This window comes from Poeciliopsis prolifica, unplaced genomic scaffold (genome assembly GCF_027474105.1).
Source record: "Poeciliopsis prolifica strain line A6 unplaced genomic scaffold, Auburn_PproV2 SCAFFOLD039, whole genome shotgun sequence".
Taxonomy (NCBI): Eukaryota; Metazoa; Chordata; class Actinopteri; order Cyprinodontiformes; family Poeciliidae; genus Poeciliopsis; species Poeciliopsis prolifica.
In genome coordinates this window covers 119,267-145,245 of record NW_026562414.1, presented here as the reverse complement: position 1 = coordinate 145,245, position 25,979 = coordinate 119,267, and the positions used below count along the sequence as shown (strand labels likewise).

The window sequence follows — 25,979 nt, the reverse complement described above, 5'->3', positions numbered from 1 at the left end:
TTAATTTATCTTTTTTTTTAATTATATTTTGGTGTGTAATGATGCAACCATTTGTCAAAAATTAGAATCTTTACAAATGAATTTTCCTGACTGGATTAAAAGTGAATAAAACAGTGGATTCAGACACAGTGGTCCAGCTGGTGGAAACAGTGGCTGTTTAAATTTAGTAAGAGGAATGTGAAAGGTCATAAACTAGAATGCTTTTAGGTTTTGGCCTTCAGAGGAACCAGTTAACTCACTAGAGAAATAAAGACAAGTGAAGCAGCCTGTATACACAAGGGGCTCTAAAAGACATAGTTATTGACTTCTAGTATTTGTTTCAGTTCGCTATTCGCTCAAATTCCAAATGGCTTTAACCATGTTTCCAGTTGCAGAAGCATATATTCTTACATTTAAATACTTCCCTGTAATTGTACAAGGTCATGTGGCAAACCAAAGCAATATATCAAATTTGGAAGTAGGAGAAACAGCAACTTTGAGAAATGAGATTTGACCTTAAAGTTACCCTGTGTTCTTCCTCATCTATCTGACCCACTAATCACAAGTCCTAAAATGCCCCCAATAGCACACCGCCATCTTCCCCATGCCCCGCCCTGATTACAGCTTTCTGATTGGTCCTAATTGACTGCACATGTGGCCTGTGCTCACAGCGAAGAGACACCATAGTGTGACATGCACAAACACACTAAATGAGATGCGGTTGCATTACCTTCCAAAAAAATATGCTTCAGTGCAATGTGTTACACTGACCACAGCTCGTCTAAAAATATCAAAAAAGTCAAAAAAACTCAAACTTTGTGAATTAAATGGCCGCAAACCACCCCTCAGAACCCAGACAGTTAGACCGAACCAGTAAAACGGGAGGAAAAAGGGGGTGAAAGGGAGCAAAACCGAGCACATAAATCACACCCCAAAGCCTGCATTATAATGACATGCTCACATAAATGCAGGGCAAACGATTCCTCGCGATTCTTAAAATAACTTTGCCAAACGAGGCCTCTCTGCTGAAGCCGTGACTCTCAGAGGCCTGGATCGCCACGGGGAGCGAAGATACGAGGCGGGAAAGAGCCCTCATTACAATGACCCTTGTTTACACTGGCAGAGCACAGCTTTGTTTTCACTGGGCTCTGCAGACCAGTGTGCGTGTGCATGTGTGTTGGTGTTTGCGAGCCCTGTGCTGACCAATGCTGAAAATATTTGAAGCAAAACCTTGCAAGCCGAAGGGGATATAATGAAATATTAGAGCCTAATTATCTGAGGTGAGATCAAAACTGTGCCAATTACTTTAATGTAATGTAGCCCTTGTGAACATGCAAGAGTGGAGGGGTTGGGAGATTCGGGGGGCTGCAGGGGAATAAACATTTACAGCATTGTTTTAAATTCTCAGTTTGGCTCTGAAACCGAACATATGTAATGTATTTAAGGGGGAAAAAAATACACTGAGACAATGTGCTGGCATCTTGTTGGAAGTCTGAGAATAAACTGTCTGGTTTCAATTAGCACACAGCCAGTGTCTACTTAATCTACATCAATAAAGTGATGATTAAAGCTCAAAACTCAACTCATGCACACAAAAGGGTAATGATTCAGTGAATCTGTTCTATGTTTATTGACACATGGAAACAAGAAAATGTTTTATTCTCTTTTGGATCTTTCTCTCACCTCCCACAGACATGCAGACGGACATCTCCATGCACACATTCAAGAACTCATCCACAAACCTAAACACACACAGTCATTTTTCACTTAGGTAATGGCATTCCTGCGGAATAACAAGCGAGGTGAACAGGGCAGAAGCTGAAGGTGTCGAGAAAGCTTCTCAATTGTCCCTCCCCCAGTGAAACGCTATAACAGTATCCAGATGACAACAGCCTCATTGAGGCTGAGTGTGAATATGTGTCAATTTTGACTTCTCGTGAGAGACAGACAATGCATGGACATAACACAATACAATGATGTGAGTAGGAATGAGTGTTTAAAAGACCAGAGGCTGGAAAAGTTTATCTACTACCATTAAAAAACAGGGATACTAATACTCCATCTGTGGGAATAAATAGCTTAAAAATTGTCAACTTGTTTTACGTTTTCATCCATTTCCTTAGATTAGGGTCTGTATGTCAGAGGGCGTGATTAACTCACTCATTCTTGTCTTGTGTATACAAAGCAGATCAGATTTAACTGCAGTAATCTGAACACCACCAAGGGACTGATGATCTGTGCTAAGGCCTTTTTCTGGTTCTGCTCCAATTTTCTGTTAGCTTAAACTATGCAAATGACTTTATTGCTTTATTAGGTTTAGAGTTTAGCATGCGGAAGTACTAGGAAAGAGTTACAACCCACTATCATTGTGGTAACTTAAGAGGAGTCCTGAAGCAAAAGGCCAACAGTTTTATTTTTGCACCCTCCACAAATATTGACATCCCCAGTAAATGTGTGTACAAAAACCCTTTTAAAATTTTTAATTTTTAATCCTGGATTAAAAGTTAGGAGACACCGTGATCCACTCAAAACAGAAAAGGCTACATAAAAAAAAAAATGATTTAGCAACTTAGGTTAAAGTAGTTTTCATTGACTGGACCAATATGGACCTAAGAAGTCAGATTTTGACAATAAATTTTTGTGACCTACCTTGAATAATTTGTTGGTCAAAACATAAATTTGACCACAATTTTTCAGAACAAACTCTGGTTTGTGGGTACTTACTACTTATTTGAATGGCATCCATACCTCTAATCTTTTTCAGGAAGCAAATAGATGGAAAACATATGACACTACATCTAGAAGAACTATAATAAATGCTATTCTTAGAAAATCTCATCTTGAAAAAAATATTTAAATGTGTTAAAATATATTTTTGAAACTCAAAGCTCTGTCAAAATGAAAAGTGATTTAAAATAAATTTCTATGGCTCTTTGAACACCTTTATATTGACACATAGGTGTGGAAATCTCAAGTCATTATTCTGTGTTTTTCGGTAAACAAAATATGTATATGATAACATGTCACAAATGATTCAAGACAAGGAGAACTAATAACTGACACTTTGTGAAATCAAGAAATTCTCTATTTTGGAACGAGTTTGTCCTATATTTGCATCTTTTTTTTTTTATCACAATACAGGCTTACAGAGCGACACTAGCCCAAAAAAAAACAACAAATGGTGATCCAATCCTAAGAGAAGATAGCTTCACTCCCTACTTTTCAGCCTTACTTTTATTGTATGCCCAAATTCAGCTCCAAAACACAGCATTTACAATTTTTATGGATAAACCATGCCAATTACTTTTCACATGAATGTAAATGTATGTGCACACACACACACACGCACACACACCTACGCGCGCACACATGCAAAGACTCCACAGACTGGCTTCAAATTGTGATCGCTCTCACCTCACCACAAACATTTGTTTCACTCGACAGCCCAAGCTGTTTTAACTATTTAAGTGCTTTTCATTCTCTACACAAGCCGATGCACACGCAGGGTATCACTAATATACATGAAGTGACAGAAATGGACAGAATAGGGTCACAATCATGAAAGAAAGACTTTGTTGTGGTACTCTTCCTCAGATCCCAACCCATACATGTAAATGATGTTAGATCTCTGATGCTAATAAATCAAAAATAAATGTACTAAACTCTTTAACAGACTGGAAATGTTGTCACAGCAAGCAGATCGGCTCTCTTACTCATGTGGCTGTTTTCGTCAGTCGAAAGCAAGAGAAACTTATCTCAGGCTGAAATCAGCAAAGCTCGTCATTATCTGGTGTCCATCTGTGGGTCAACAAGGATGTATCCAATGCTGAATCATCAAACCAAAGCCACCAGCCTAAACTCACTCGTTTGTATCATAGTTATGAGGTCATGGGGGCTATTTTCATAGGCCCACACAGCAGCTGAGGTCACCAATTGACTGTCCGTAAACCACCAAGATGCAGACGTGTCATTTGTTCTCACTGATATAAAAGGTAATTGTTTGGGCAAAATAAGACATCGGCAACATGCAACAAGCATGCCCTGACAACTGTCATGGCTCTTCTGAACAATAGCACTATCTTTAGCTGAGGACAACAACTGGTTAAACAGAGGCAATAATAACATCAGCAACTGAAAGAAATCTACTGGGACCAGGAGAGTGCATAATGCTCCAAGATTAACTGCTGTTAAATTTATTTCCCAGTGTGTATGCTAGCTAACTGTTGCTTTTCATAGCCACAAATGGAGGAAAACAATGCAATCACAACTTTTGCTATGATTGCAATACAATAATAGCGTGCAGAAGAAGCATCTGATAAGGGTCGTCATTATCAGATGTTTGCATTGATTTGGATTTTGATGAACAAAATCAATGCAAACAAATAAAAGAAATCTGTTCTACCTTTTTAAGAAGTTGATTTCACAACAGCCTTTGTCGCAAGTTGAGACGAACGAGGTAATCATACAAAGATAGAACAGTGTTGCATGCATTGTTTAAGAGATTTCCAACAACTAAGTGGCTTTTCAGTAAACACACAACAGAAGTGAATTAAATTAGAAGCTGTTGTCTTAGACACCAGAGGACAAAATTATAGAAGCATCACAAAACATCTGCTTTCAGCATCTGTGCATCATTATGCACTCTATGATTTGATGCAGAACATCTCATTCTATTCGTTATTCAGGTAAAAACACTACCGCCTGCCTTATGTGTGTAAACTGTATATCACTGGTGTTACTGTGGTCTGTCATTGTCAAGCAATTATACGAACCATAAATGAGAATGATTATGGCCACCAGATCTCAGATAAGTAATACCTTACTGTATTACGCAAACAGACAATCAGTGATAACTTAAGCATCATCACATTAAAACCGCTGCGTGGGAGTGCGTATCTAAATGTGAGGAATGCTTTTTTTCCCCCCCAAGTGCTGTCAGAGTGTCATACATTAGAAGTGGGTTCTGGAAAGAGATGCTGATAGCGAGGCCTGGCTCAGTCTAAGTTTGTCATCTGTCTAATCATAAGACACAGGAGATTACATAATGGGAAAAACTGCAACACCGTTTGTTTAGTCTACCGTTAAACACTGTGCTGGAGTTTTGACTTTTAGAAGCAATCGTTACACAGTAATGGAAATGAAAGGGTCAATGGCAAGAGGAAGAACAGAGTACAAAAATAGAGACAAGGATAAAGGAAACACCTGGTGAGCATAAAAAAGGAGAAACTACTGACAGAAAGCAGAGGTGGTAATTAATAAACAATCACTGAGTGATGGAACAAAAATCTGAATGATGCAGATAATAGATTTGTAACCCAGTCCAAAATAAAGGTGTTTGTGTTGAGTTAGGTTCATGGAATAATGTGTTAAACATGTCCAAGAAGGAATCATTACACAGAAATGGAAATGAAAGGGTCATTTCCACTTCAAAATTGTTTTAAATAAGTGTTAACAAAAAGTTGTGCTCATAAGTACTTATAGTAATATGGCATAATAAGCTTAAAGAATTTGGAAATATGGAGTTAAAACCGTTTCATAGAAAAGTAATTGTCACCATATTTTACTTTTGTTTTTTTTAGTTAATCATTGGTGGCCTTGGTGGACATAGAAGTGTGGGCCCAAATTAACTTAAGTTTTGTGAAACTGAAAGAGTGAAACATTTGCAATTTTGTAAATTTATTATTTTGTTTAATACATGTTCATTTATTATTCATGCTGAGGGCTGTATTATTGGGTGATAAGAATAGAAAGTACTGGTGTAGTATTACTCTAAGTTGAGTGAAACTCAACATAGGTTTAAACACAAGAGTGTATTAGAGTTATTATTTGTAAGTTAATAGGTTTGACGAACTCAGGGGCCCTTACCTACAATATTAATGTAATGCTTATTTCAACATTGAAACTGTTAAACATTGAAATTACTATAAATGCAATTATACCTAAGCTTCCTACATTTCTTGTGTGCTGCATAAAGATTTGTGATTTGAGACAAATAAAGGTCCAGAATCAACTTTAAACATCAACTTAAAAGTCTTGTATTTTCAGGTGACTCAAGAGGTTTTGATCCACTGCATTTGCACCATGTTGCTTAATTTCCTCACATCTGGACCCACATAGAAAACAGACCACATCTACAGACCAGGAATATATGCAAAACTGATACACTGTATGTCACCAAATGCATTTGTACCACATACCAGGTGCAATTACCAGACTTATCCTTTCCCAGCAGAGAATGTTTAACATGACTCTACTGTCAACTATTATTAGAACCAGATCTATAGTTAGGCAGTAGTAAGCAGGTGTTACTACAGAAAGCACTCAGCAGCTGTTTGTGATCAACAGACAAAGAGGAGAGACAGTAAAAGAGAGCAGGACAGCCTCTATAAACATTTCAAAGGGGAATGAGAACATTTTTAGACAGATCCCACAGTGATTCTTGGGTCAACCGATCAAGGTAAAGACTCAAATTTATGCACGACGTGTTTCCACTCACACGGTAGAGATGTTCTGGTTGTCTGTGTTGCAGACAACCAGACAACCAATACGTGTGCTGCTGTTTCCTAAAACAACGAATACGTGTGCTGCTGTTTCCGGTGACTCCAGTCGACACAGCCATGGCTTTTAAACAGCTTGAGACCAAACAGATGTGGAGGCATGTCCCCAGGGTTACGAGAGCAGAAAGACAGAGCACAAGAAATCAGCCGAGAGAGCAACGCTAGCCTCAGAGACAGCTCCAGACACTTTTACAACAGTCTGTTAAAATAAACACCTGCTGCAGCAGACCAGAGAACCTGCACATATCTCCTCCTCCTTATGAGCAATTCAATAAGAATATGAGATTTGCACAAGTTTTACAGGGAACAGTCAAGTATTCTCAGAACAACAACTGTAAATTCTGTTGTCTTGAAAACTACAAAAGATCTTGGATGGACAGCCGACTGTGGCTGACAGAGGAAGAAAATGCAATTTGATCTGCAAGGCTTGTCTTTTCTTACAATCCCTTTTATTGATTTTATCAAAGCCAGACTTGCATAAGCACATACACAACACAAATGTCACCATTTGACACATTACGCTCAGCTGTATGAGACAGAGTAAACATCCAGCACTCAGTTGCCAGACTGAGCAGGGGGGAGACAAGAAGTAAGGCAATTGTGGCTGATTGTGGCAAAAAGAAAAAAATACTTTCTCGAAGGAATGATGGAGGTAAGTTGGCTTTAAACCGCATTTTATCTGTAAATGTAAAAACATTTACAGATAAACAAAGACATTTGCAATTATGTATTTACAGAGATGTCTGACTTAGCTTAGTAGATATTTGTTTGATTTCCACAGCAATGCATTCCCAACAAACAACATATCTGTTTCTTCTTCTATAATCCAGACATTTAGCATGCATTCTCGCTAAAAGATCAAATATGTATGTATGAGCAACAAGTTTCTGATTTACCAGTTCCTGCAACTTCATACATGAAAAAAAAAAAAAAAAGGCTTGTAGAATACATATGGGGTCAGTGCAAGCCTGCCGTAAAAAGCATACGTGGTCCAATGGACCCTATAAGCAAAATCTCGCAAATGTGAAAAAATAAAATCTCTATATCCAGATAATTTGGAGGAAGCTAAATTCAGTCCCATAGAAACCTGAGTACATTGTGGCTAAGTTAAGTGTAACTCAGAAAGCTGGCTGAGCTGTAGCTAGTGCATGTATTTATGCACACGGATAAAAAACAAAACAAAAAAAAACCGCACACACACTGTGAAAGAAGCGTCTAGCTTTTCAGAGTGGGCCTGTGGATGGACATTTTCCTATTGGACAGGTGTGCTAAAAACTAAAGAAAAGTTAAAATCAAGCTGCTTATGGAGTCTTCGAGACCCAAAAATAGTCAAATGGAGTTTTTTCCAAAAAGTTTCCTTTTCTTCTCACATGCAAGACTTAAGTATATCTGAGAAAAAACAGACACTTTTCAAGCATTGTTCTATTACAGCATACAGAAAACCAATAAAATAGAAGGTATCCATACCTAACAAATTGACATAAAATACCCCATTACTAAATCAAGTATGTCAAAGTAACATGCGCCACATGAATCAGTGCTGCAGAAGAAAGTGGTTCCCAGACAGTTTTGATGAACCACGTTTATTATGTCACACCCGAATCACATGCAGCCACATGGGCCGCTCCGTACCAACATAAAAGCCTGCCAGCGTTAGCATAGCAGTTAATCATAAACCCCATAACAGCGCACACTCCCCAAAACTAGCAGAACCCAATCTGGCACAGGGTGTCATGTTGCAGGCAGGAAACAGATGGCCTACTGGGAGAAAAAAGTGGAAAAAAGTATGCCAAACAAGGACACAAAACTGCTTTTCCTCCCACTTTTTCTCTTGCCATTTCTTCTTCCATCATCTTTTGCATCTTTGTTGAAGGGAAAAGGAAGGGAGTACAACCGCTTTGGTGCTTAGAGTGCAGATCAGTGGGCTCTGGCTCGAGATCAGAGTGATGGATGTTCTCTGGGAGATTTTATAAATATCAAGCCTGCAGGATTGTACTGTACTCAGCCACGGTGGAGCTTTGAGCCTGCAGGATATTTAAGACAGACTGTGGGACTAATACCAGTGGGAGAAAATAGATTTGAAGCCTTTAGCAAAAAATATTATTATCTAGAGACAAGCCAGACATTCACACTAAGGATTATAAACTAAGTTTAGTATTCAGTGCCTTGCAAAAGTATTATCGCTTGACATTCTTATTTTGCCATCCGAATACCACAAATATTAATGTTATATTAATTTATGTCATTCCCAAAACAATGTATAATTTAGACATGCGCTGGTGATTCCGTTGTGGAATCTTCATGTGGAAGAGGGTCTTACGCTCAGGTCAGACCTTTTGGGCGACATGCAAAAAGCTATGTGTCATGGCAAACTAACACGTAACATCACCCAAAACACACCATCACCATGGTAAAATTTGCTGGTGGCAGGAGCATGCTGTTTGATGCCAAAGTTCAGACCTAGATCAAATTAAAAAACAGTTTGAAAAATGGGGATTTAAAATGGATTTTCACAGATGGTCTCAATCCACCTAAACTCACATTAACCTATTTTTTTTTTAAATATTTGTAGGAACAAAATTACTAACCATGCATATTTTCCCCTATATTTTGCAATTGTGCACTACTGGGTCAATCTTTCACATTAAACTTTCAATAAATACATAAAGTAAGGTGTTACACATTTTGTTTTATAATGTTTCATAAATTACATTGAGTCTGTCACTTAACTTCCACTTTCAAAAAAGCAACATCAGGTAACAACAAGTTACACACTCAGAAGTGAAGACTGAGTGTGATAGGTTCACTTCCTGCTGCTTAACCCTTTGTGGCCTTTGCTTGGAACACAGAGGAGACCTATAAGCAACAAAGTGTAGATAACTTTTGACCCAGAAGACAACAATTACAGATCAATATTGTTTGAAGAAGAGCAATCTGCCACGTGATAAGTGGACTGACCCCGGCTGTTTCAGGCCATCATCCATCACATGTTTACGTACTTCTGTGTCCTGTGTTTTGCCCAAATTGCCATTGTCAGATCTTTATCAACAAAACAGAGCTCTCACACAGATCATGTAACATTTACAAAATCTTAGTCCTTCAGTCTAGAACTTTGATAGATTTAGATGATCAGTTAGATGTGGCACATCAAAGGTCACAAAGTAACAATTTTAAGTAAAATTTTAAACAGTTCAATGTAGTTTTCTCAAATTCTAAGACTTAAAACAAAGAAATAATGTAATCACATTTAGAATGCTTTCATTTAAATTAAAAATGTAAATACTGACAGCACAGGAGGTGTACAGAAAAAGATTTAACGCATAATTTGTAAAATATCCTTAACTATAAGAGCTTAAGAGGCCATTTTTAAAACTTGTCTGTTAATTTGTAAAGGTTGTAACACACCATGAACGAAACTACTGACGAACTGCAACCCAAGACCAATGGTTAAAGTGTAAAAAACGTGCTTCATGTGGCCTGACTTACATATGTTTAGATAGAAACCTCTCCTCTAATGAACGTTCATTAAATTTGCACTCTGTAATCCTGCTTCAAAACATTTCAAGCTTTATAGGCGGTCTTAGAAGTTGGTTGAGGGGTGTTTAGTCTTTTTGAAAGTCTCCAGGCTTCTAATAAACAGTCAGGCAAGCTAAAATATAAAAACACTTTACCTCATCTATGATTCTTTCTTCTTTCTGTTGGCATAGGGGCATGGCATAACATCAGTTCATTTGCTGAACTTCATGAAAATTATTTTAAAAAATAATTGCAAATGTCTCTCCTTTCTTATTTACATCTCAGTTTCAAAGAGCATTCTTTTTTTTTCAAACCACACACTGAATACTTGTCTGAAACAAGTTTTAACTTTGTTCTGCTCACTCAACAAGTGTTTTCTTGGCTCAAAGCAATCTTCGCCTCTCAGAACAAATTGAGCTTAATAGGGTGAGACTGGGTGAGGTGACAGTGGGGAAAGGGGAGGGGGAAGCAAAAAGAGGGCTGTAAAAATACCACATGCTACTCTACACCAGTATGCAGGTTGAGAACAGAACAGCAAATTTTAGATCCAACTAAAAGGCTTAGTATACTTATTGCTTTATATAAGTGTTGTTTTTTTGCCTTAGATATCCTGGATTTTTATTGAATGATATAAAACTCCTGACATCCTGCTTTACCTCACTTGGGGGTTCAAGGGTTACATGCCCTTTCCTTACTGACATACTTGGGCCAACCAGATGTTTACAAAACTTAATATATCGACATGAGTAGCTACATAAATTTTTAAGAGTGAAGTGAGCAATTACATTTCCAATAGGATACAGCATTTAAAAACTATCTGCAAACTAATATTAAAACCAATACTGTTGGTACAGAGTTGTTTTATTTAGATGCATAAAATTCACATACTTAGTTATCTCTCAAAAGTTGCACTTCTGACTAACAAATGCTCAATACTTTTTTCTACTAATGTGGGACAAAATTGCTACAGAGAACAAAACATGTTATATGTATATACCCCCTAAAGAAGCCAGTGTCAAAAAGACACCCGTTTAATCTAATGTGAACAGTAACTGGCAGATAGCTGTTGACCGGTGTCCAGAATACACAGACCTGGCCAGACAGGAAAGTGGGCAAACACACACACCTTGAGCAAGAAGCCTGACACGTACTCACAAAGAAGGCATGGGCCTCTGTACTGGACTTTTTCCACTTTACCTCATGCTGCAGAGCTCTGGTTTAATTACTTGGTCTACTGTTAACGGTCTTCTACTGCCAACATATTTATTCTGTGTCCTTCACTCTCAACATGGGGCCTTGAAAAAGGTATAGTTAAAGGGCCAACTATGAAGGTAGAAACTTTTCAGAATAAACCCTTTAAAGAAGTCATCTTGTCAAAAAACCTATTGTTCAGACTCCTGCAGTAAAATTTGAATATTTTTAAATATATTTTATGAACCACATCGCCAGAGACTGTTTATTTAATGTGCATGAGATTTTGTATAGAATTACAACCAAGCATCAGTACGATTAACAGAAATACTGTATAAAGCTAAAAATCCAGTCTTTTCAGAATCTGTGAATGCACCATTTATTTAGGCGACCAGATAGTTCTGAACACATGTTTCAGTGTGGATGTAGTTACTGAGGGAAAAAACAGCAAAATATCAGTCAGATATTTAAAACTAATATCAGCGGAAGAACAAAGACTTGAAGAGAAACTGTATTTTCTACTGAGATATATTCAGTCGAGCTGCTACAACACTTCTGTCAGAGCTGAAGAATCACATGGAGTTATCTTTGGCCTTTTCATACTGCAACGTTTTCCCCATTTCATGCTTAAAATTTTCAGAAACAAAAGTCACTGTGCCAACACAGAATTAATTTCTGCCCAGTGATGTTTTATGAAGTTTGCAACGTCAGAAGATATCAATACTGCCAATGTGATGTTTCTAATCTATCATGGATAATTGCATACTACAAAATGTCATGAGCCTTTTATCAAATGTCAGAATAATGAGTAAGTTTTGAACACAGAGAGAAACCAGTATACACTTATTAATGCCAACTGTGCTGATCATGCTAATTGCTAACACAAAATATGACAAATATAAGTGTAAAATGTCAACTCCATAATAATTTGTTTTAAATTAGTACATCAGTGTTGCACTGCAGTCATGCTGTTGAGCCTCCAGCCAAGAAGGACTGAATACAGGAGCTTGGTATGAGAACTATTAATGTCACAACACAGTGCAATGACCTACTTTCAGTTTCAACAAGAGGAGGAGTTTCAGTGTATAAAACTGTGAAGACATTGCAATTGATACTGAAGTAATTCTATTTCTCTTTTATTGGTCTTTTATGACTGCCATAGGTGAGACAAGTGCACTACGTGAGACCCCTTATCTCGCTGACAGAAGGAAGGGTTTACTCCTTGATCAGAAACTCTGGATCCAATAGAGTCACCAGAAAGGTGACTCTATTGTATTTGCCACAGTCAAAGGAATACTCCTGGTTTATGGTTTTATTCAGAATTCTTTAGAAGGAACCTCATACTTACAGATTCCCTGAGATTGCTGTCGACAGACTGTCACTCTCTGCTATCCCTCCAAGCAGAAGGCATGTTTTAATCACAGATAATCCTGCAAGGTGAGACTTTCTCCTTCATGGGTATTTTGCCTTATCTTTTTGGCACCTAATCTATGTAAAACGGCCCCAAAAACATTCTAAAATCTCCCATTTTCTTAAAACAATTTGCATCTAAGCTAAATGTAGCTAAGGGCTACGGCATTTCCAAGACAAAGCTTTTTGTGTTCACACAGTCAGCCAAAACAAACTGCTGACAATAAACCACTGATATTGCTATTTATAGTGATATTGCCTTAAGATAGTTTTAACAGCAAAATGTCAGATTCTGTACATTTAAGCCACACTCTTGGTGTTCCAAATTATTAATCTATCAGTCACTGAAGTGGTAATTAAGTACATAAGTACAGAAATAAATAGATTACAAATATATTTTTGAAAAAATTCATTAATAAAGCACTATTTTCTTTTGAATGAACCTGTTTTTTCAATATTCACAACTCATGCTGAACTGTAACATCATTGTATAATTTTTCTTGATTTTTTTTCAATAAATTTTAATATTTTTATTGTTTTTATATTTTCATCATTCTTTCATGATTTTTCTCAGTGGTTATGTGTTACTAGATCAAAGATCTTGTTGAATACAGTATTTAACTGAATTCTTTTGTCAATAAATGTATATGTTACAAAGAAGTAGTTTTTATTTATTCCACTTAATATCTTTCTGCTGAAGGATATTGAACACTTACTTAACTTATTATTTTAAACCCTAAACCACATCAGGCTTGATTTATATGAAATAACAGAAACTGAACTGTTTGGCTAATATTATTCTGATATAAATGGTGCCCTTACTTGTAATTTTGATCAAAATGACTAGTTTTATGAATAATTGATCTAAGGAAACATTTATAGTTAATCATAGCCAAATCTAGACTCCTATTGTTGCACAACAGCACTCTTTCACAAATGATGTTACAAAAGAATAAAAAAAAAAAAAAAAAAACTACTCATGGCAGGATAGCAAAAGCAAAAAAAAAAAAAAAGATTTTTGTATCAGCACAAGACTAAACAAGCTGGGATTTGTAAATGTAACTTCAGAGCATGAAGATAATGAATTTCTGTACTTTGTGTGGGTGAGCCTCAGTAATCTTCCACTGTCTTACTTCAGTGACTTGAATTCTACCTAAATCTAGACGAAATGTTACTGGGAGATAATTTATTGTCCATAGCAATAGAGGTCCCCATGAATTCCTCAATATGGAACCAGCCCAGGCAGTAACCTGGGCATCAGAGGAAAGGCAAAAGTACAGGTGTTTTTTTTAGATAGGACAGAAGAAGTCTCTTTGGCCTACCAATTGTGGTAGAGTACAAAGAAGTGGCCAAAAAGGAAAGACATTCCTATTAAAGCACCTTAAAGAGAAGAAGAACAAAAGTAGGTAGCGCAGACCTGAAGTACATAAAACTTGATTGTGTGGCTCCTAGCAGCAAATATTCAGTGTTGTTTGACAATAGAGACATACAGTAAAATGGTACATGAACTTGCAATGATCAGCCTATCTAAAACCCAACACGTAGATGCATGTTTGTGTTAAAAGAATTTTTTAGCTTCCCGGTATAGTTATCCCAAAATATTTTCATAAATACTAGTATTTCTTGAAAAGGACAACTGAAGTGTGAAGAAAGAGGTAAGAAGAAGGATGGAAAAAGAAAACACTTCTTAAGGAGAATTGAAGCCTTGAGGAATGCATGCTGGGCTGCAAAAACAGAGAACAGAGAAGGAAAGGATAAAAATGAAATCAAGGGTAGAGGAAAAAAAACGAAGGCGGTCAAAAAGGGTTTTTCTTTCTGTGAGAGAATCAGACCAAAGCTCAGTACAGTGCCAGGTTATATTTAGACTAGACGGAGTAAATGAAGCCACTTGATTAAAAACAGCAAAGAAGGGAAGACAGTGCAGTAGGGTCGGGGCTCCACTAAGATGAAGAGATGCTCCGACGCTGCTTCCTCTCTGTTTTTAGAACTGAGCCATAGGTCTTATCTAGAGACCAGACCCAAATCCAGATTGATTAGCACAGCACTGTGGAACACAAAGTCACAGAGAAAGAGCTACAAAAGGTTAGACAAAGAATAACAGAAAGATAGAGAAACATGTTTCGTTTGCCTATTAATCATTTTTGCTGCCCTCCCAATCTCTGCAAAGTACTAATCTGGAATAACAAACAGAGGCAAACCAACATCCTGAGTTGCTGAGCTAAATCCTGTGTCTGTGCTGTAAAACACCTGCCTCACAAAGCCTCTCCCTTTCTCTTTTGCTAACACAAACCACACACTAATTCATAAATTACAAACAAAGAGTCTCTTGTGGTTTGGGAGGGTCCAGGCCGACACTGCAAACTGGCACTAAGGGGGAACAGCCGCGCATCAATTAGAAGCAAACCTGGCTGGCAGGGAGGGGTAGGCGAGGGTACATGCTTGGAGTAACAGATTCTCATACCTTTGCCATGTATGTATGGCTTACATTTGTTTGTAGCATGCAATGAAACAGGCAGACCATTTGGAAGCAATATAAACAACTTGCTCCAAAACTACTAAGCAGATATTTTGTGCCCAGCCTAAAAGACTTCACACTTTATTGGTGGCAAGAAGAAATGCTGAATCTAAAATATTTTAGATCACCTCTGCGCATGCTAATTTCACAACTGTTCACAGATGGAGACAAGTTCAAAATCCAGCTCACATAAAATTCAGCAGCGGAGACACAAAACTATCCAGATTGTACTAAACACAGGTGGCAATGCAGTCAAAATGTTTGGAGGATAGATTGCAAATATGACTCCACTTCCATCTAGATCTCCTTCTTTAGTCTGAACAGAAACCATCCTCATCCCTGAGATTACACATATTTCCCTGTTCTTTTAGACACCTTGAGTCACCACAAGAAGTAACTCCTTTCTAACTCCAAAATACAAGTCTGAAACACAAATACAACACAGTTTCAAGCTTAAAACATGTACTTTAATAATGGGGCCCATAACAGCAGCCCAGGCAACATCACCACCTGGCTATATCCTCAAGGGACACTTTTTTATTTTGACAGGAAATATATAACTGTTGCATGAACTTGTGTCATGAGCTTTATAATTAATACTACAACTGGATATATAAATTCTTCTGATTGCTATCACACCATAAAGTAGTGGAAATGAGAATAGCAAACAAAATAAAGAAACAAAGTGACATGTATGGATTTATGTGGTTAAAGCATCATAGAAGCAAAATGGTTGTTTGTCTTTTGGACTTAAGAGTAAGTTCAAAAGAAACCACAATAGTCTTATGTCAGTATTATGAAGAGATATCAACCAGGACGTAGGACAGTGGTCTTGCAGTAGTGTCAAAATTAGCAATACACTTAACCGTACACAGGAAATTCATACCAAGTGATACATTTTTTTCATTTCTTAGATCTTGTTATAAGTGAGATTGCAATTTTTAACTAAGGAACAGTTAGATACTTAAAATTTTCAATTTCAAGCCATAAAAAATAAAGCAATAGTAACTCAGGAAAGTGTTACTTCAAACCTTCAGGGCTGTACTAATGTCAGTATTTTAATGAATAAATCAGTTACCTAAATACTCAATACCCCATTCCTGCCTTATTGTGTTTGGAAAACATATTTATAAATACATTAAATATTTATTACAGAAAAAAAAATTATTTATGCTTTAAATGTTCTAATTTTAACTTCACAAACTATATGATCTTGTACTTATTTATTCTTTTTTTTTTTTCAGTTTTAAAATCGGGCTCGTTTAAAAGTCACTAAAGACTCAGAAGAATTTCCACTGTCAAGTTGTATAATTTGGCCTGATGGCTTTTAACAGAAAATTGATTTAGCACATCAACAAAAATAAGCAAACTTCTTAGTCTTTTAACATTTGATTAGCACCTGAAATATATATATTTTTAGAATGAAGTACTTTAATTAAGCTTCAGTGTTTCATCACATTTTCCGTCAGCATGTACGGTTTTGAGCAGCAGTTGGTATTTGCTGTGAACATCTCATTGCCTCTGGTATTTTTGATTAAACTCTGGAACCCACGGTTGAGTTAAACTCAAGCTGAATAAGTTGGTTCATTAGGAAAACCTGCTGATCTTCTATAGTCACACTGAAATATCTAAACAAATAGCGTAGCTATCAATGTAACAGTGCAGACCAGAGAGTTTGTCAATTTGTCATGTTCACGTTTGCATGCTGGCAAGTTGTTCCTGAATCCACAGTCCGTATAAGACTTTAAGCTTGCAAATTAGCCTCTGATCATATTTCACAGGAATAGAAAAGCACAATAGGAATAGCAGCAGACATATTCACTTCAAAATTATTTTAGCCATCTGAGACATTCTTTCATTTTGAAATATCCTTCAGAATAAAACAATTTTAAAGCTTGGAGGATAGCAAAAGCTGGTTCAGTCTTTACCACCAGCCTTCAACAACTTCAGCCCTAAGAAGACAGACAGAAACAGAGAAATTCAAGAGCGTGTTCAGGCAAAAGGCGAGGGGACACTTACATAGACATTGCTGAATGAAAAATCCTCCAGGTTTAACTTCTTTCTCTTTGAGCTTAGGAGACTGCTTGGCGTGTTAAAGACCACCCTTCTGCCCCGCAACGAGAGCTGCAACTATCTTAGTCGTAAAAACAAATGCTCATGTGAATAGTCCACTGTGGGTCTGAGCAGAATCAGAGAGTGAGCCAAAAAAAGGAAACATAAGGAAGGAAGGAGGGAGGATAACAAAGAATAGCCCCTTTAAGAAGGTATGGTCCTTTATGGTGACTCCCCCTTTTTTAGCCAAATAAAGTACAAGGGGAGTTACCTCTTTTTTTCTTCCTCCAGACCAAAGGATAAGGATTCTTCTCTCTTAAGCTCTGCCTTCCTTCCTACTCTCAGCAAGAGCGAAAGTTAAACTCGGCTTTAAACAACTGGAATGTGACAGCAGGAGAGAGAGAGAGCGCGAGAGAGAATGAGCTAGAGAGGGAGGGACGGGGAGAGGGAGACGTGGGACATGTGTGGTGTCCACCTCCACTGCTATGTGAGTGAGCAGTCAAACAGAATTACAAAGGGGAGGGACAGAGCAAGTCATAGAAGGCGAGGGGCTGGTGTGGGCGGGTGTAAGTGTAAGAGAGTGAGCACGAGACAGACAGAGCCGGAGAGCAAAGAGAAATGTCAGAGTGTAGCTCTGGGAAATGACTTGAGAATTTCATTCAACCGATCCTGGAAAATCTGGAAGCAGGATGTGAGTGAGCTGGAACATGCTGCTGGGAGCTGCACGTAATTGAAGACACACTGCTATGGCAGGAGGCAAAGATGAGATATTCCAAGCAGTGTATCTAACTTTTAGGACAAATGTATTATTAGATCTGCAGGAGGCAGACATTTGGGAGAAACATAACCACTCATTTACTTTAATATTGAGAAGACCATGTTTTCTTCTCAATATGTCATTTGGTGCTGATCTCTGGCTTTTAGATCCAAGGAAGCACAATGAGGCACAACAAACAATGGCTATTTAGACAAAGAGTATGGTGTGGTGGAGGAATGGATTAAAGAGAGGACTTTCAGTACATTTCCGTATGTATGAAGCACAGCTCACCTTTGGACAAAGATGCACAATGCATAAATCAGATATAAACTGGATATAAAATAGTCTTTGTAAAACCATAAAAAAAAAAACCTTAAGCTACAGGGCTTTGGCTGTTCTGGTAAACAGCTCAATAGAATAACATTGTAACCTGGACAGGTTGCCAGTCCATCACAGATTCTAAATACACTCATAATATATTCTCCAAAATAGTCTTTGGCGAATAAAGGCTTTTTCTGCAAAGAACATTTGCAAACAATATAACAAGGACTAAGAAGCCAAAGCATTCCAAACAATATTTATCCTAATCATCTGCTTTGACAAGTCAAGTGGATTGTTTCCTTAAACTGTTCAATGTCCATGTTAATATTTTTAAAAATAAAATAAACTGCTGTATCAATGACAGAAAATGCTGAACACCTTGTGGGACTCTTTGAACTTGTGTAAAAGTTAACAAACTAAAAAAATGTTAAAATGCCAAAAATTCCAAAAATTATTGTTCTTATTTGACTCCTATCCCCAGACAGGCCCTCTCCTCTCGCACACAAATATTGCTCACTGTCCCATAATCCCTCTCTCTGCAGTGGATAAGGAGGCCTTTTCCCTCTGCAGGAAGAAAACTGAAACCAGCCACAGACTGGAAAACATTAGTCTGCCCCCTCCGTCTTCTGATTCAACATTCTCCACATATAAATGAAAACAAGAACAAGTCACAGATAGAAAAAGATGCGTGTTGTTGTATTTGACAAATTTGGTCAATATTTGTCCAGATTTGCCTATTTTGTAGTTTGAAGAGCAGTGGCCCATTTGGCAAAAAAAAAAAAAAAAAGTACATTTTTACATGTGCTGAGTAATACATTTGCTTTTACATCCAAGCACACATGTGACTGAGTGAATGTTAACAGACTCTGTCTTTTGTGTTACCTGTCTAAAGAAGACAAATGGCTTACTGGGTTGAATGCAGAACATTCCTCCACTCTGGAAAGAGCTTCCTATGCAGAGTGCTGGAATGGCTAGTTAGACATAAGTGGCTCTGGCTCCAAGCTCAGACTTTAGAGAACTCACCAGTTGTAACAGACATAATTGTTAACATGAAACCTGGCCTTATTATGAGCCATAACAGAGAAATAACTTATTACTGAAATAATGGGATGAATAGGAGGACAGAAGGATTTTTTCCCCTAAAGGCTTTGATGATGTTCACATTATAGAGAAAAACAACAGTGGGCAGGAAGTAAAGAAAATCCACCCACAATAATTCCATTAGCATTTAGTCAGATGGAAAATGATATGATTAATGATTCAAATAAAGACAAAGATGGCCCTGGAACCTTTGGCAGCTTCAAAAAAGCTGGGTTATGTTTAGTAATTAAAGAGACAGCTTTGCAAAATTGTTGATCGGAAATGAGCCACAAGATCTCTTGATTGGTGCAATTCTGTCAATACTATTTTGTTAAAAATAAAATATTTTACTTCACGCATTTATTATTATTCGAAAGGAGCAGAATATGCTGGGCACATAAACTTAAGTTGCTTTGCTGATGCATGTGACAGTGAGTAATTGTAGACACGAAACACTGAATGAACTTTGTGGTAAAGCAAAACACTGTTAGCGTTTGAATAGACAGAAAAAGCAAAATAAATGGTCACCATCTGTTGATTAGGATACAATTGGATTAGTTTTGCTTCAAGTTGCATGAGGTATCTGCCAGGGTGAGCAGAAAAAGATCAGAGGTAATAAAACACCTTTTCTACTTCATGATTCATTTATTTTGATTAAAATTTAACAGCCTCTCTCAGCTGAGATCACACTAACAAGGCATCAAGCTTAATGAGAAACATATGACTACAACATATTCTGTAATGTTAAGTGTGGAAACATTAAAGTCAGGGAGAATTAGTTTGGTGTTACTGAACTGTTCAGACATCAGTTTATGCTGGCAAAGCATGAATTTTACAAATCAGTAAAACATGGAAACTCACCTAATGTTCCTCACCCTTATCAACTGATTGTACTGATTGCCTTATTTTATTTTATTTTATTTTATTTGCTGGACAGCAGACTGTTCAAATTGTTAGCACCTTTGGTAAACATATTCAGTTCACATTTTGGCAATCAATTCAATGCACCATGAAAGAGATTAACAGAATCAGTTTCCATTCATAATCATAGCAAACCAATAGAAATCAATCATATGGACAAACCTAAATTTGACTCTATTTCGATTCAATCTCGGTTATAATACTCTGAGTATTACAACTCAATTAATACTGTCGAAAAAAGTTTTTAGAAAGTTGTATAGATAAAGAAGCCCTGCTAACACAATATTTCGAAATCACTTAAAATATATTTTGTTCTTTATGTTTTTGTCATTAAAATGTTGATTTCTTCTCGAGTGTGTTTGTTCACTGCAAGAAATAAATTCCCATACAAAGAAAGCAATGCTCCTAACATTGAATAACCTGTGCCACAATGATTAACCCTGACAATCCACTAAATATGTCACTAAAAATATTTCTAATTTATAGTTTAATTTTATAATATGATCCAAATGTCTTTAAACATTAAATTATAAATCCATGTTTACTGTATACAGTAAATATTTTTCAAAACTCTCCAAAATGAGTAAGACAAATGAACTTGCCTGCATATAGTGTCGACCTTCATAAGTGCTGACGTAGTTACAAGAAAACATCCCCATACTAAAACTTTCCTGTATCTACTCTACAGACAAATGTTTGCAGGATTTGAAACAACTAGAAAAATGTCAAACAAAGTTGGATGAGGACTCATGTTTATTGTGCCACTACATATAGCAATGAGAGTGACGGGAGGGGGAAAAAACTTTCTCCATTTCTGCTGAGTAAGCTTTGTGTTGTGAGAATGGAAATAACTCCACAGGGATTCTGCGGGATCCACTTTCAGATAAAGACAGTTCTCAACATCTTGGCAATTTTTCTTTGCCCAAAACATGTGGCTAATAAACTAATGATGCAAGAACATTTTTCAGTTACCTGAGCCTGGAGTTGAGTTATTGTGTACTAGTCTGGATTCATGTCTGGTTACTCCAGTTCCATTTGGAACACAAAAAAACTGATTAAAACCACGCTAAACGGGTTTTAGAGATTAGAGATAAAGAACAGAAAGTCCTCTTCTGACTGATAACTGTGTAAAATGCTGTGTCACATACACAGCTGTGTGTGCAATCTGTGTAAATTGTAGTTACCTGAAAAAAAAAGCACATGGTTCAGTGAACACACTATAAAACACGTGTGTTTTGGGGTTTATGTTGACCAAAAAATCCAGCTATACAATGAGCTATGAGAGAATGATGAGTCCCAGCAGCAGCCACTGTCTGCCTGGCTGGGCAGCAGCTTCATACAACCGAGCCAAAATAAACATCTTCCCCACAGTCTCCTCTGCTGACATGAAATGAATGTGCTCAAGTAGGCGGAGTATTATTGTTCATCGGTGCCTGTGTCTATGTGTCTTGGCCCACTTCTGCAAAACCATTTGACTATTCAAACCACAAGTTTCTGAGTTACATCTTTATCTTCCTCCTTTCCCCAGTTGCATATAAGTCATCCCCAAAGCAGCCATATCTAAAGAACCACAGGCTCCAATACTGGGTTTGTCTTCCGCTTAAACACTGGCAGTAAACTCAAGGGTCCATCATTCTGCCACTCACTAGATTTTCTTCACAGACAAAAGTAAGTTACACAACAGTTACTAAAATTATGAAACGTAATTTAATTTATGTTGAAAAATATGTTGATAACTTTAGTGTACTTTTGCTAAAAAGTTATACTATGACTTGTTTTTGTCTTTCTTAGATTAATTCAGTGATAGTGATATTTGGACCCTGCTTTTTTACAGAAGTATTTATTTATTTGTTTATTTTTTCAAATACATCTACACAATCAGTTTCTGCTATGTATTAGGAAGAATCCAAAATGGCTGCCTTTACAAACACACCTTTTGATACTGTAGCCAAGATAGCCAAACACAAAACAAAGTTTGTACACAGCACATTCAAAAGTGTCAGATGTTTTTGTGTTAGTAGACTTTACGCAAAAGCAGAGTTAATTTTACTCAAATAGAGTCACACTCTGTTTATATAACTCTGGTTTGTGCATTATTGGTAGTTAAAATCCAGTGTTAAAACAAAGTGTTTCCGTATGAAATCTAGAGGGGTTAAAATGGAATCAGTATGTCTTGACTTCTTAACTCTGAACTCCCACAGCGGCTGTAACACTAAGAGAGTTAATTCACTGACTCCGCCCCCAGAATCACAGGATCCCACCAAAGCGAAGCAACAGAATCCAAGTCATTTCAGTACAATTTAATTTGGGCCTGCTGGATTTGCAGCAGGGCCAAATTTGCCGATGATCATGTGTTAAGGATGATAAATGTTAACGACAATGAGTTTGTGAATAATAACAGTAATAAGTCTTAATGTCAAAACATCAAGAAGAGGTTTGAAGACTTGAGGATAAAAATATGCATTGTGGCCACTGGCCAGGTGGTGAGCTGGACAAATCTGTTCTGGACAACTAGAGTAAATCTGTGGAGGATTTTATGAAACAACTCCTGCCTTTTTCCTGTGTATTTTCATCCCTTGGATTATTTACAACCAGCAGATATGCAGCATGTACACCTGTAAATAAAACAAGGCTGTATTTTTTGCACAACAGTCACTTTGTCTACAACGTAATACATCTGTAAAAGTTACCATTGCTCGTAACTTACAACCTTTTTCGCAGAGGTTAAGACATAGACACTGCTGCATGATTTTCTTAACTTTTCATGAGTAAAACATCTGACAGTAATGCTAAATAGCGTCTTGACAAGGTGTCACTTTCCAAATACCATATATGTACACTTGCTATCTGACAAGCATAGCAATTATAAGATATGTGCAGTTATAAAAACAGGCATTTTACATGTTTTTGCACTTTTGCCCAATTTTATTTGTTTTGTATTTAAAGAAATGTGCTTTATATGAACTTTAAGGCTTTGCTTTTTTAAATAAATGGTACAGACCTACAAAGTTTTAAATGACTCAGTGTTAATTCTAAAAATAAATAAATAAATAAAATAAAAAACATTGTGAATCACAGCATTTCTGCCCAAGGATCTGTGGAGAACCAGATTAACCTAATGTTAATCTGGTTACGATTGAAAGCTCTAAAAAGACCATAACTATTAGGTAAGATTTTTCTGTTTTATATGGTTCAACAGAAATGTGGCAAAGGGATTTCTTGCGTGCTAAAGTGGATGCAGTCGTAAAAGCTTTATGTATGAGTACATAAATTATGCTTAAATTACACTTGGTCTTCTTTCCATTCGGAGCTTACAAACTCAAGGCCGGACATTGATGGGCAATGTACAACAACAGCCCCAAAATGCAAAAAACACAACAACAACAGAACGCTAAACTGAATTAATTTTCTTTTTTGCAACTGAATAAGTTTATTTCAGCTTTCTTTAACTCTCCTCAACAATGTGTGGTATAGAGTTCAAAACAGGCTGTGATGTTTTTATCTATTATTCCACATAGAACAGATCTGATGCAAAACCTTCTAGAAGAGTTTGGAAGAGCCTCTCCTTCATTTTGATAGAAGTTCAAAGGCTTTAATACTTCTTACGGGAGTAAAACAGGAAATGCCTTTGGGGTAGTGAGACAACCTTAAAACTGAGATTGATTCAGAAAGATGAAGAAGGAATTTTTCTTTTTTTTGTTTGCTTTGAGTTCATATGATTAGAATGATTGTTCATAGATCGTGTTTGGTTAACTTTAGTTTCAATTTATAGCGACTTTATGTAGAACAGAGCAGCCATTGGGCTTCCCTAAATGTGGCAGGAATGTCATAATATACAAAGTTACTTCATGGAGGTCTTCAAATAAATAAATGACAATACAGCACAAAGGTATTAATCAGCCCTCGAATACATTTTTCACATGTCATTACAGTAGAAACACAAAATTAAATGGATTTCTTTTTGGTTTTATGTTATAGTTTAACACAAAGCAGAATGTGCAATTCTCAGAGGGAAAATCACATATGGTTTTAACCAAAGCTGAGGTTTTGGCTGAGTGTGGGAGAACACAAACAATACAAAAAAGAAAAAATATGAAAAAAGTTCAAGCAGAGATAAATATCTCTTTAAAGCACCTAGCCCTTAATATGACCCAAAATTCACATTTCACATTGAGCAAAAATGCTCTGGCAGGTTCTTACATGCAAGTCTTTATTTTGTTTTATTGTATGTTCCATTAGTTAAAAATAATTTACTCATTGTTTTACAAACAGCAACTTCAATTAGTGGTCAAATTGGGTCAAATTTACCACAATGCTTAAAAAACAAATCTAAGAACAGAAATGTTATAGTGACAAAAAGGTCTATTGTTTAATTGTCTTTCAATACAGGTCAACCTTCCCATATATCTAAAAAACATAAGAAAAACAAAACATTAAAAAGTCCCTTTATGAAAAACAAATGCTCCACAGAAGACTCATTTATCCGTCTCAGGTAGCTACAATAAAAGAAAATATTTACTTTGTGAATAATTGTTAGCTTTTAAATATTTCTTTTCAACCCTAGTCTCACCAATTATATGGCATTAAATTTGTTCTACTCATAGATACATGTAGCAGTTCTGGGACAAACAATTCACAGGGACTTCCTCCTGAGGGAGAAAATGTAAATGAAGTCTGGCAGCGGAGGGCATGCAGTGTGTGTATTCTGCTGGGAGACTGGCAGAGAGTTCCAGATCATTTGCATCTGTGTCATTTCTAAGGAGCGAGTCCATCCCTTGAGCTAAGGGAAGAAGAAGCTGTGAAGCTTCATAAATCACAGGCAGGCTGGGGCTGATAAAGAGTCTTCGTCATAAATCAAAATAATACTTTCACAAATTCCCTAATGGAAATACAGCATCTTACAAGGGTATTTACACACCTTGAATTTTCCACATATTACCTAGTCACAATGGTGTTGTGTTCAAAATTAATTTGAACACAAATTTCAAATTAATTGAACACAAAGACCAACACAAAGTAGATAAACTGACACAAAGTACCCTATAATTGTGACCAGAAAACTGTAACAGTAGATCAAATGTTCTGGAGCATTACTGCTCCAACTGTGCAATGACTGGAAGTTTTGTACAATGCCTCAAACTCAGTCAGACTGGATGAAGAGCAGCTCTGAACATCAATTTTCCAATCCTGACACAGATTCCCAATTATATTGTTGACCCATGTTTCCTAACAAATCATTGAGACTTTCAAAGAACAACTCAGACAAAAACATGCAGCCAACTGCAAACTATTTTAAGGCAGTTGGCTGCACAGGGTATTTGAGTAAAACAGGTTCAACACACTTTTAAGTCACTCTCATCAAATTTATTTAGTTTTTTAGACTGAAAAGCATATATATTCCTTTAATTAATTTTCACAGGATAAAAACTTAAAATGTTCAGGGCTATAAATATTTATGCAAATATCGGTTTTCATTGAAGTATTGACGTGCAAACCCTTCATGGTGATTTGATTTTCCTGGCATACATCAAAACCTTGCAACCTTTTTGATGTAAATATGTGTGCAAACAATAACTCTTAAACACAAAGTTCCTTTTTAGATCATTGACACAACTAGAAATGATTCACAAATGATCATTTTTATTCACCTCTCCCAAGGAACAAGATGGAAAGACAGAAA

At 36.8% G+C, this 25,979-nt stretch overlaps 1 protein-coding gene across 2 annotated transcripts in view; it reads right to left on the bottom strand.

Annotated features, from left to right (window-relative positions):
* LOC129375437 (protein eva-1 homolog A) overlaps window positions 1-25,979 on the bottom strand; it is a 66,809-nt gene that overhangs the window by 7,815 nt on the left and 33,015 nt on the right. The window contains exon 1 of one of the 2 annotated variants that reach the window (XM_055054521.1): window positions 17,188-17,599. The exons of the other annotated variant lie outside the window; for it this stretch is intronic. The gene's annotated coding sequence lies outside the window, so the exon portion shown is untranslated. Of the gene's footprint in view, window positions 1-17,187; window positions 17,600-25,979 lie in introns of those variants that run through there. 2 annotated transcript variants of the gene reach the window in all.